The 9,945-nt window shown below is 32.7% G+C and overlaps 1 long non-coding RNA gene across 1 annotated transcript; it reads right to left on the bottom strand.

The window, feature by feature from the left end:
- Positions 1 to 7,579: 7,579 nt before the first annotated feature.
- LOC132553792 (uncharacterized) lies at positions 7,580 to 9,695 on the bottom strand. The gene is made up of 3 exons (XR_009554358.1): positions 9,616 to 9,695; positions 8,349 to 8,457; positions 7,580 to 7,669 (listed from the first exon to the last, which is right to left on the bottom strand). It is a non-coding gene; the product is annotated as an uncharacterized LOC132553792 (long non-coding RNA).
- Positions 9,696 to 9,945: the final 250 nt, after the last annotated feature.

Genomic DNA, 9,945 nt, shown 5'->3' on the forward strand with positions numbered 1-9,945 from the left:
TATCAAACTACGACAGGTATTTCCAATCTCGGAAATTCGGATCAGCAACAACATTACTGTATATGATGCATTGTGTTACTCTATTGATATTTTGGACATTGTCATAAAAATTGACAAGGAAGGCAATTTTTGGCTCGCGTAATACACAGGAGTGACTTCTGATATATAAAATATGATTTACGAATTCTAAATAAGTCGAATTGCAATTTATAATACCATAATTCGCATGACGTTGTAGCTATATATAAACTCACAAGACAGAAGAATGAAGTGCCACATTAGACCGAAATTTTCCCGGCTCTAAAATAATAATTTATACCTATTGTCGCGTTTAATTATTTAACATTTAATAACTGTCTTTTATTGGTCATGTTTATTTTGAAAATAAGCATAATCTATAGACTATCAATGATAAATATCACATTATCAGAATATTTCTGACAACATATGTTACATTTTGGCATAATGTATGATCATTAATTTTACGTCTATATCTTATTGCTGATTGGATGGGTACACTTTATACACCAAATCACATCTCTGCAAATTTTTAAAAGACATTTTAGTAGCAATGTATGCTAGGAGTTCTTTATCTCCAGAAAATCAAGTGTCCATGAAAAATCATCGAAATTTTAGCCCCACGAAAATGTAAATTTAAAGTACGTATACTTATTGTTGGCATAGAAAAGATTGCCTTCTCATGGCATTTATGTTCGTTATAAATGAACGACAGAGTTTGTTCAAGCTAACACGCTACTTTCGCTGTTGCAAGCAAACACCCTGCTGAAGCATATCGAACTAGCGCGCAGTGTTTACCTACATAGCTATTGCATTTATAAAGACCATAAATGTCAACAGTACACAACAAACAGTAACGTGTTTATATTATATATACACAAAAATATTGTATTAAATTTTGCGAACTAATGAACAAAACTGATATCATGCTGCTATATCGTCTTTTGAGAACTAAACTAGATTAAACAATAGGTATTATCAAATCCAAGTCATACAGATATATAGGTCCTTCTAGAGCTTATCACTGTTGATAGGGACCTTAAACGAGACATGAATTGGTCAGTAATAATATACAGTATATGCTGAGAGAGAAAAAAATAAATTTTATCACACACTTTTCACTATAGCTCTTTAGTAATCCGTTGTGTCAATTTAGAATTGTACCTGCAGCATTGCTTGTATAAAGAACCACTTTCCACAACATGTGCAGTTCAAATGTCATGCAATCAGCGTTTGTTCCAGTAATGCAGAAAAACCCCAAGCATTATCTCCCTCTAAACCCTTACACCCTTTCTCTCCCTTTCCCCGCACAAGTTAAATGTATTATTTGTCAACACTTTCCCCATAGCTATTCTATATATATATAGGGAGAGAAATTTACATAAGTACTTGTACTTGTCTCTGAATCCTTTCACTGATTGTATCATATATATATCATTACAATATACACCAATAAAGTAAAACAAAGCTTACACTAATCCGAGAGGAAATTTTGATATAATTTTGTTTCTATAACCCTTCAGTAATCCAAGAGAATTTATATATATATATATAAATTAAGGTCAAGATTCCCATGTTGTTTGTGAAGCAAAGAGACATTATAAAGCTTAAATGCGAGAAACAGGTGGGAGATGTATCGATGTTTTAAGCAACAGGCAATGGTAAACGATAAAATCACATTGAAGTACTTATACGTCAACAGGTCAGTGACTCTGTCCTACTTTAACCCTAACAATGACCAAATACAAAAAATAAATGATAAATAAATATTAGTAGTTTATCAGGACTTTTAGGCTTTAATTCTATATCACAAATTATAGCTATTTCTTCAAATACTGAATGTGAATGACATCTAAATCATTTTCCCTACAAAACTTAAAACAGTATGAACACGAGTCCGATCTTATCTTTAACACGCTGTCAAAATCTAGGTCATATTCTAGAGGAACTGCTGATCTTGCTATGCACACGTGTTAGAAACATCTAAACATGTATTGCATTAAATTTTCAGTTCTAGATATAAAATATCATCCTTCTGCACTTTACAGTGTTAGTTGACAATATCTACTTACCTTCAATTTGACAAGATAGTTACATGCGCTAAATCAAGCGCTTTCCCAGCTGATCTGACCTAGCCGACCTATTTGTATGGAGAGCCACAGACGCTAGACTTTATCGATGTTGACGTATGCGACCGAATGATTTTATCTCTATGTGAGGTCTTGTCAGTCTATTTTCATCTCTATGGCAAACACCAGTGACACGATAACTGTCGGTATTGCATTATATCGGATGTTTGATTCGATCACTTATCGGGGTGATGTTTGTTTCACAGAAAGCCGAGAATACGAATTGCCATGTCGTAGTTTTGACCGTGGGAAAAACCTTCAACCTTTTTGCTCAAAATGATATGCGGCGGACCTCCCATATACCCTTCAGTAAGTTACAATGCAAACCTATAGGGAAATGTTTCTGCCTATCCTCAGTGTCATAAGAGAACATGACAGACGGACGGACGCCTAGACAGACAAACAGACGGACAGACTTATACGCACGTACACGCATGTATGTAATTGATATTTTCAGATCTGTCTTTACATCGTAATTTCTATCTGAAGACGTGCCTGTCGTTATTGGCAATTTTACTAGATCGAAGACGAGTCAGCCTTTTGTAATTTCTCCTTAAAGACTTGTCAGTGTGTTAATTCTATGTCGTTTTTGACTCGCTATCAGAAGAGAAGTTAGTTACCATTTCTACTTTTACGAGTTATTTTGACACCGGATGAAAAAATCTTGAAAATGTCACATTTATAATAGTTTTATTTGGAATTTCATGTTAAAATCAATTTGTTATCACAGTTTTGTGAGTTTTGGGAGGAAAATTTAATTTGAAGTTGTGTACTTTAGGGAAAATGTCACAAAAAGGTACCTGTCTACTGAAAACAGAGGATCGCTAGATGTGTTTGTGATAGCCTACATGTAAGTTATAAACTTCTTTGATCGACTGGTTTTAAAACATACCGTGAAATATGACCCCATTTAGAACATATAGGATCTATTTCAACTTAGTAATTTAAATAAACTAATACAAAGTAAGATTTTAAATTCATTGCAAGAAATATTTCATGGTTTTTAATGCCACACATAAGGAAAATGTCATTTATACCGTTTTGAGAAATCTGTTTAACAGAGACATGTAAAATATTAAAGCTGGGAGAAGGGTGGGCTTATCTACGGTAGAGTAAATCATAGGCCGTTGTGGTGTTCCGTATATTTAAATCTACTAACGTCCACGCATAAGATTAATATGACCTTTGAATAATTGACCTGTTAGAAGGGAGATAATTCAAATATCAAAACAAGTCATTTTAACGAAGACATTGTGTACATGTATGTTCGTAATTCAAACATCTTAATAATCAACACAAAGAATGTGAAACTCAAAACAATGAAATTATCAATTAATATCAAAATAAAAAATTGAAATATCAAATATGCATACAAGTTTATTTTATTTTTACAAAAAAGTGGTTTTTCTCAATGTGCTGAATTGTAACGGAATTTTGATTTTTATATTGAACAATACATACTCTCCAACACAATCATTATTCATTATGATAATTAATAATAAATGTTTAATTGGTGAACTGGATAATCATCTTTTTGTAAAATTACGTAGACACATATATCTCTTTTCTATGATAAAATTTTACATAATGTACTGTAATTTATTTCACATATTGGAAAAATAGGAAAGTGGGGAAGCAAATATACAGCTTATTTTATTCATCCTGATATTTCTTACTTACGTATTAAGTGATTTTTTGGCACTTAACAGCCAAAAAATGGCTGCCCCCATTGCCAGAATGTGTGCATGTGTGTGTGTGTGTGTGTGTGTGTGTGTGTGTGAGGGAGGTTGGTGGTAGTGTGTGTGTGTGTATTTTTTTTCCAAAATGAAGCAAAAACAAAGAATTTTTTCCCATTTCTTTTTCAAGAAAATCCTACAGCATTTCCCTGACTGATGAAGGCACAACTTGCTGTAAAATCAAATGAGTAAAAAACAGTGATAAACACAAATTTATACAGACAGTAATATCAAGTCAGTAATCTTAATATCACCACTAGAAGACCTCGTTTAAACAAATAGAATTTTCATGATAAATATCAAACTTTTCTGCTAACACTTGAGACACATTTTGAAAAGACTTCAAACCAGAAGAAAAAAGCTTAAAAATAATTGATGGCTGTCAGAAAAGGGGCATCTAATTTGATAAAGAACTGTCTGGTAAATCATTGTCAAAATCGAAGATAGTTGCACATCAGCCATTTTCTTTTTCTGATCCATCCCAAAATCAACAGGGCACACACAGGTACAAAGGAGTATGTTAATATATGATTTAAGAAAGATCTATATTGTACTTCTTAAGATATAGCTTTAACAAACTTTCATTGTCAAAATCAAAGATATTTGCCTGTCAGCCATCTTGTTTTTCTGATCAGTTGGAATATCAACAAGGCAAAACAAGGGTCCAAGGGGAACTTACATTTGAAATTTGATATAAATCCATTCAGTACTTCTCAAGATACAGTGCTAACAATCAATTTTTTTATTGTCAAAATCCAAGATGGTTTGCCTATCTACCATCTTTATGTTCCCCATTAGTCCCATAATGGACTATGTACAACCAGGGACTAAGGTGAACCTACACACTTAGTTTGAGAATGATCCATTAAATGCTTCCCCTGAAATAATTGTAACAAATTAAGTTATGCTCGTCAGTTATGCTGGTCATCCTGTTTTTCTGATCAGTTCCAAAATGGAATATGAACCAATAGGTACCACGACAAACCTACATATGAAATTTTAGACTGATCCAGCCAATGTTTCTTCAGAAATAGCGATTATAAGAATAGTTTAAGGATTGATAGATTACGGTCAAAGGACAGTTTGATTATGGTGTCCTAAAAATGTTCAACCATACACTTAAAACACATCCTACTGAAGATAAAATATTGATAGTGATTCTTCACAAGATTCATAAATTTCAGAATGAGAAGAATTACGCAAATCAAAACAATCCATGTCACACATGTAATTCAATATTTTTATGCACATATATGGAATACATTTTCAGCTTTCATATTGTCATATACCTCAGTTTAAACTTAGTGCAATGTTGGTATGCAGACCAAAATCAGAGATCATTTTCTAGGATTTATAACTTCTTAAATATTTGAAAATATATTTCCTGAGTGAAGATGAAAAAATCCTCATAATAGATCTCCTAAATTTCTCATCGAATCAGGGGAACTTAGGTCCTGACTTTGAAAAAAATGACCCAATATCAAAATATTTCAAAAAGCATTTCTGACATCAAAATGTCACAAAAAAAGAGAGGAAATTTTAGCTAATACATGTGCTATCTTACTACAATATATGGACTAGTAATTTTTTATTAACATTGAAATATCAAATTCCCTAAGTCTGATCAGTAGATTTCATTTGATTATAAGATACAATCATTCAACTAATCAAAAGTGACATCACAGTAAAACAATTTTCCCCCGATGTTTTTGTTATTATTGTATAAATTTATAAAGTTGTCACCTTATGAACAATGCAAGTTGGTTTTCACTGAAATCTACATATAAATGTGTTGTTTTAATAATTATTAAAGAAAAACCTCATGTTGTTGATCAACAGTCTGTAGAATTATGTAAAAAGTTGCGTCATATATGATGACACATGCATACAAAGCACTTCATTGATAAACAAGAATGACTTTCAATGTGAATTGGTCGTTGTTGGAAAAATGTTTCAATGTTAGTCACATAGCAAATGAAGGCCAAATGGGCAGAAGAAACCAAAAACATTTTGCTTGGGAAGCTTAATATGGCAGACGAGAATTTATCAAACAAGAAGGCAATCAGGACAGAACATGTATTCAGCTGGATTGACGATGGACTGACAAAATGGAACTAGATCAAAGCTTTGCATGTTGTTTACAATACGTGTACGGCTGGAGTGAGACTTATAAAGAAATGATGGCTATTAATGTCACCTTTTTCCTGATTCTGAATTAAATTTGAGTTATCAAACAACTTCTACTCATCCATAACAAATTTGGGTGCTAAAAAACATGTGTTTACGTACTGTGTCACTACAATTTTCTCCATCATCACGTGTGTTCGTGTATATCATTTGTTTTCAAAACTGTCACATGATATTATCAGCTCTAAATTTGAGAGGTTTTTCCTTATGAACTAATTGCTCAAACTGGACATTGGAAATCAATTGTGAATATCGGGATAACACAGAAAGGTAACTAAAAGTTACAAAACATTGCACAATCAATTAAAAGAATAATGTTTCCTCCTTGATGTCCCTTAAACTGTTTCCAGAAACCAAAACCTATTCCCAATTTAAAAAGGTGAAATCAGCCAGCTTTGATCTAAATTATAGGTACCATTTAGAATAGAAGACACTTATCTTAGTTGAACACTTATCAAATTAATCCAGAGTTTTAAGATTTTAAGAAAGGAGTCTAGGAAGCTTGCGAGCCTTAATAGCAAACAAAAATTCATTGATTTTCAAGATCAGTTTCCTAAATTTTCATGTGAAATAAAAACAAATGTATCATACTTTTGATCACATACCAAGGTTTATATTTCATGGTTTTTCACAAAATGTACATTTTTGTTGTCACTTCATTTCATGGACACATCTAGCCTTCAATAGTCACTAGTACATTGTATTATATTACCCATGTCAAGTGATATCTATTGATCATGGACACATAAGTTTGTGAACTCAGAGAACACATGAAAACAATGAAAAATATCCCCCTCAAAAATTAGTGATTTTACAGTCACACAGAAAAGTTAAATTTTGACAGGTTTTAAAAGTCAAAATGGGGAGGAGAAAACCAAATAGAATCAGCTATGTTGTTAGGCTATTTTTAATTCATGACATGTAAAGTTATTGAACATATAATAACATCAAAAGTAATATCTGACCGATATAGCCAATGAGGTAAACAGTATTCAACTGTAGTTATATACACAAAAAATAAACATTGGCAAATTCACTGGATAACAAGGTCAATCGAAATGAAGACTGGACCACATGTTTGAAAGATAAAATAATGACAAATTGTATGTTCAATTTACTTGAATATTTTGGTTTTTTTAAAACATTTTTTTAATGAAATCTAAAATTTATATCAAACTTTCTTCTTATCATACAGAACTGGACCATGCAAAACTTCTTATGCTTTTCAAAGTGAAAATTTCTATAAATCACAGCTAGCCGTTCATAAAGTACATTTCTGTTCTTTTCTTCTTCACAATTCTCTTGATCCAATCACAAGCATATGTATACCCTTAACTTTTCAAGTGCGATTGTAAATTATCGTTATTTCTGTGAAGTTGCTTCATTTGACGGGTGATCAACATAATACCGCTTCTTCAAAGTCCTATATTTCATCAAAAAATATAATGCCTCTATTTCCTTCTGGACATATTCCCCCTTGGCGATGAGTGCCTCAATTTCCTGTGGATCTGTGATATTTCTGTTATTTCGAAAAGCTTTTCTCTGTCGTTCCCTGAAGTAATCAAATCCTTTAGGATAGTCACGTCCCATGTGCAAAAGCTGAAAAGATTTTTAAAACATGTACATTTATTCAAAATCATCAGTCTTGACATTAATAAACAGCTATGGTGTGTATTATCCAAAATATCTGCCATAATGTTACCAGTAACGCTGATCTTACTGAAGTTTGTAGCTGCATAAATGTGAAAAATACTGAAATATAGATATTCTTTCCAACTGAGTAGGTATTCCGGACCTTTTGGTATGTGTTGTGTGTGTATGGAGGGGGTGGGGGAAGGGTTAGAATAGTACACTTTCAAGGTGATAGAAACAAGCCTATGACAGTTGCTCTATCTAAAAAATAAATTACAATTTTGTGAAAAACTTATTACAGAAGTATTCTCAAGTTTTTGTGTTTGTCCTGTATTAAGCCCATTGACCAAGAACTACATTACCCAGCAGGTAGCTGGTGCCTCTTACTCAAAGTCAAAATGGACAAATTGAATTATTGATATTTTTCTAATAATTTTACTGAACAGCAATATAAGGATGTACTATTTACCATGGATGGGTTTACTTCTAGAAAAAAATGGGAGGACAAATGTGTTGTTTTCTATCGTAAACTTCATTAATAAATATGGTAAACAAGTCAAGCTCAAAACAAAACATTACAAAATTTAATGAAAACAAAGAAACAAACTGTAATAAGTCCATTACATTGAAGGTATTTACAACTTACATTTTTGTAGAGCTGTATAACACGGCTTCTTTGCGTCTGGGCCATGATGGAAGTCATGAGTAAAAGCCACAGTTACTGGTATTGTATCACAGAGGTTCTGCCTGTAAGTCTTAATCAAGAAATATAACCGATTACTTACAACTGCTGTTTGTAAACTCTGTGAAGTGAAATTTGACTAAATTGAGTTTAAATTGTAGTAACAGGAAATTTACATATCGCAGCAATATTTCATTGCTCACCGTCATGAGACAACACACAATCTACAAGTCTGCATGGATTTGGAATACTTTCTTTACACTTTAGCAGGATGGCAGAACAGATGACAAAACAGACGACAGAACAAGCCTGTGTGCTGTAAGCAACAAATAGTAGACACAGTCTGTCATTCACCAGTCAGTGGGGAACAGGAAAGATGTTCGACCAATAATCTATTATTCTGACAACATTTACAGTGTTATATTTGTTATTGATCAGAAAAACATATATACCTTCTTCCATGCAGACATCAAAAGACATCAATCTATCTTTGATCATATTTTTGTTTAAGATGTGGACGGTATCATCTCCATCCAAGAGAAAAATAAAAATCACATATAGATAGATAGAACCCCTTGGTCTAGCAAATTGTGTGACGTCATGTGATGGTGAGCAATAACCAATTGCTGTGACATGCATACTGTAATACAAGCTCTATATTGGCCAGAACAATATATTGTCATAATCAATTTCAAGTTGGAATTGATGAACATTTCTTCCCAGACCGATGGTGAATTTTAACCAAGGTGCAATGATTATCTAACGAAAAACAGACAAGTGGCAGTACCGTGTTTTATATGCTCCGACAACGTTGCATTCAGTTGGTGTTTTTGTAGTATATATGATTCCTGTATTTTAGTGTTATATAGCATATTCCTATGATTATGGTAAACAAGCTTCTGGTTTACCCACAGGAGAATGTAACAATGGTTTTATAAATCAATTGACTATACAACAAATCTAGCTTCTTTTAATTTGTGTATTAATATTGTAAATGTTAAAACGTAACGCTTTTTTTAAATCCTGTCACCTGCCATGTCCTGTTGTTCTATGTATATAACCAGAGACGTATATAACATATGTGTTATGCATGTCTCTGATATAACATACCTGTAGGTAACCTTTGAACTCGATTGCCAGCATACCGCGTTAACGTGTAGCATAAAGATAATGAAATAAAAGTATGGACATATTTTGGGCATTTTCAACAGTAGGATAAGTTTATACTGACCTCTTTATTTAAATAAAACTTCGCATTCTTTATTACGTGACGGTTGACATTCGGACGAAAAGATGTTTTGGAACTCTTTCGTTGAAGTAAAATCTGTGTCATTTACAAGCTCTGCACGCGGTATGTAACAAAAGTACATTTCACCGAGTATGTCTGGTGGAACCATGAATACAGGCGTAATTACGGTTAAAGTGGTAGTTTTGGTATTGCGCCACAGATTCTATCAAATAGTAGATATTAGTATAATTAGTTATATGTAAGTCTGTGATTTTTGTCTCTAATCTCTGACTAAGATTTCTCTGCTCTGCTCTGATCATTTAATTTTTATAT

Source organism: Ylistrum balloti, unplaced genomic scaffold (assembly GCF_031769215.1).
Source record: "Ylistrum balloti isolate Yb309-2 unplaced genomic scaffold, AGI_CSIRO_Ybal_v1 Utg370354, whole genome shotgun sequence".
Taxonomy (NCBI): domain Eukaryota; kingdom Metazoa; phylum Mollusca; class Bivalvia; order Pectinida; family Pectinidae; genus Ylistrum; species Ylistrum balloti.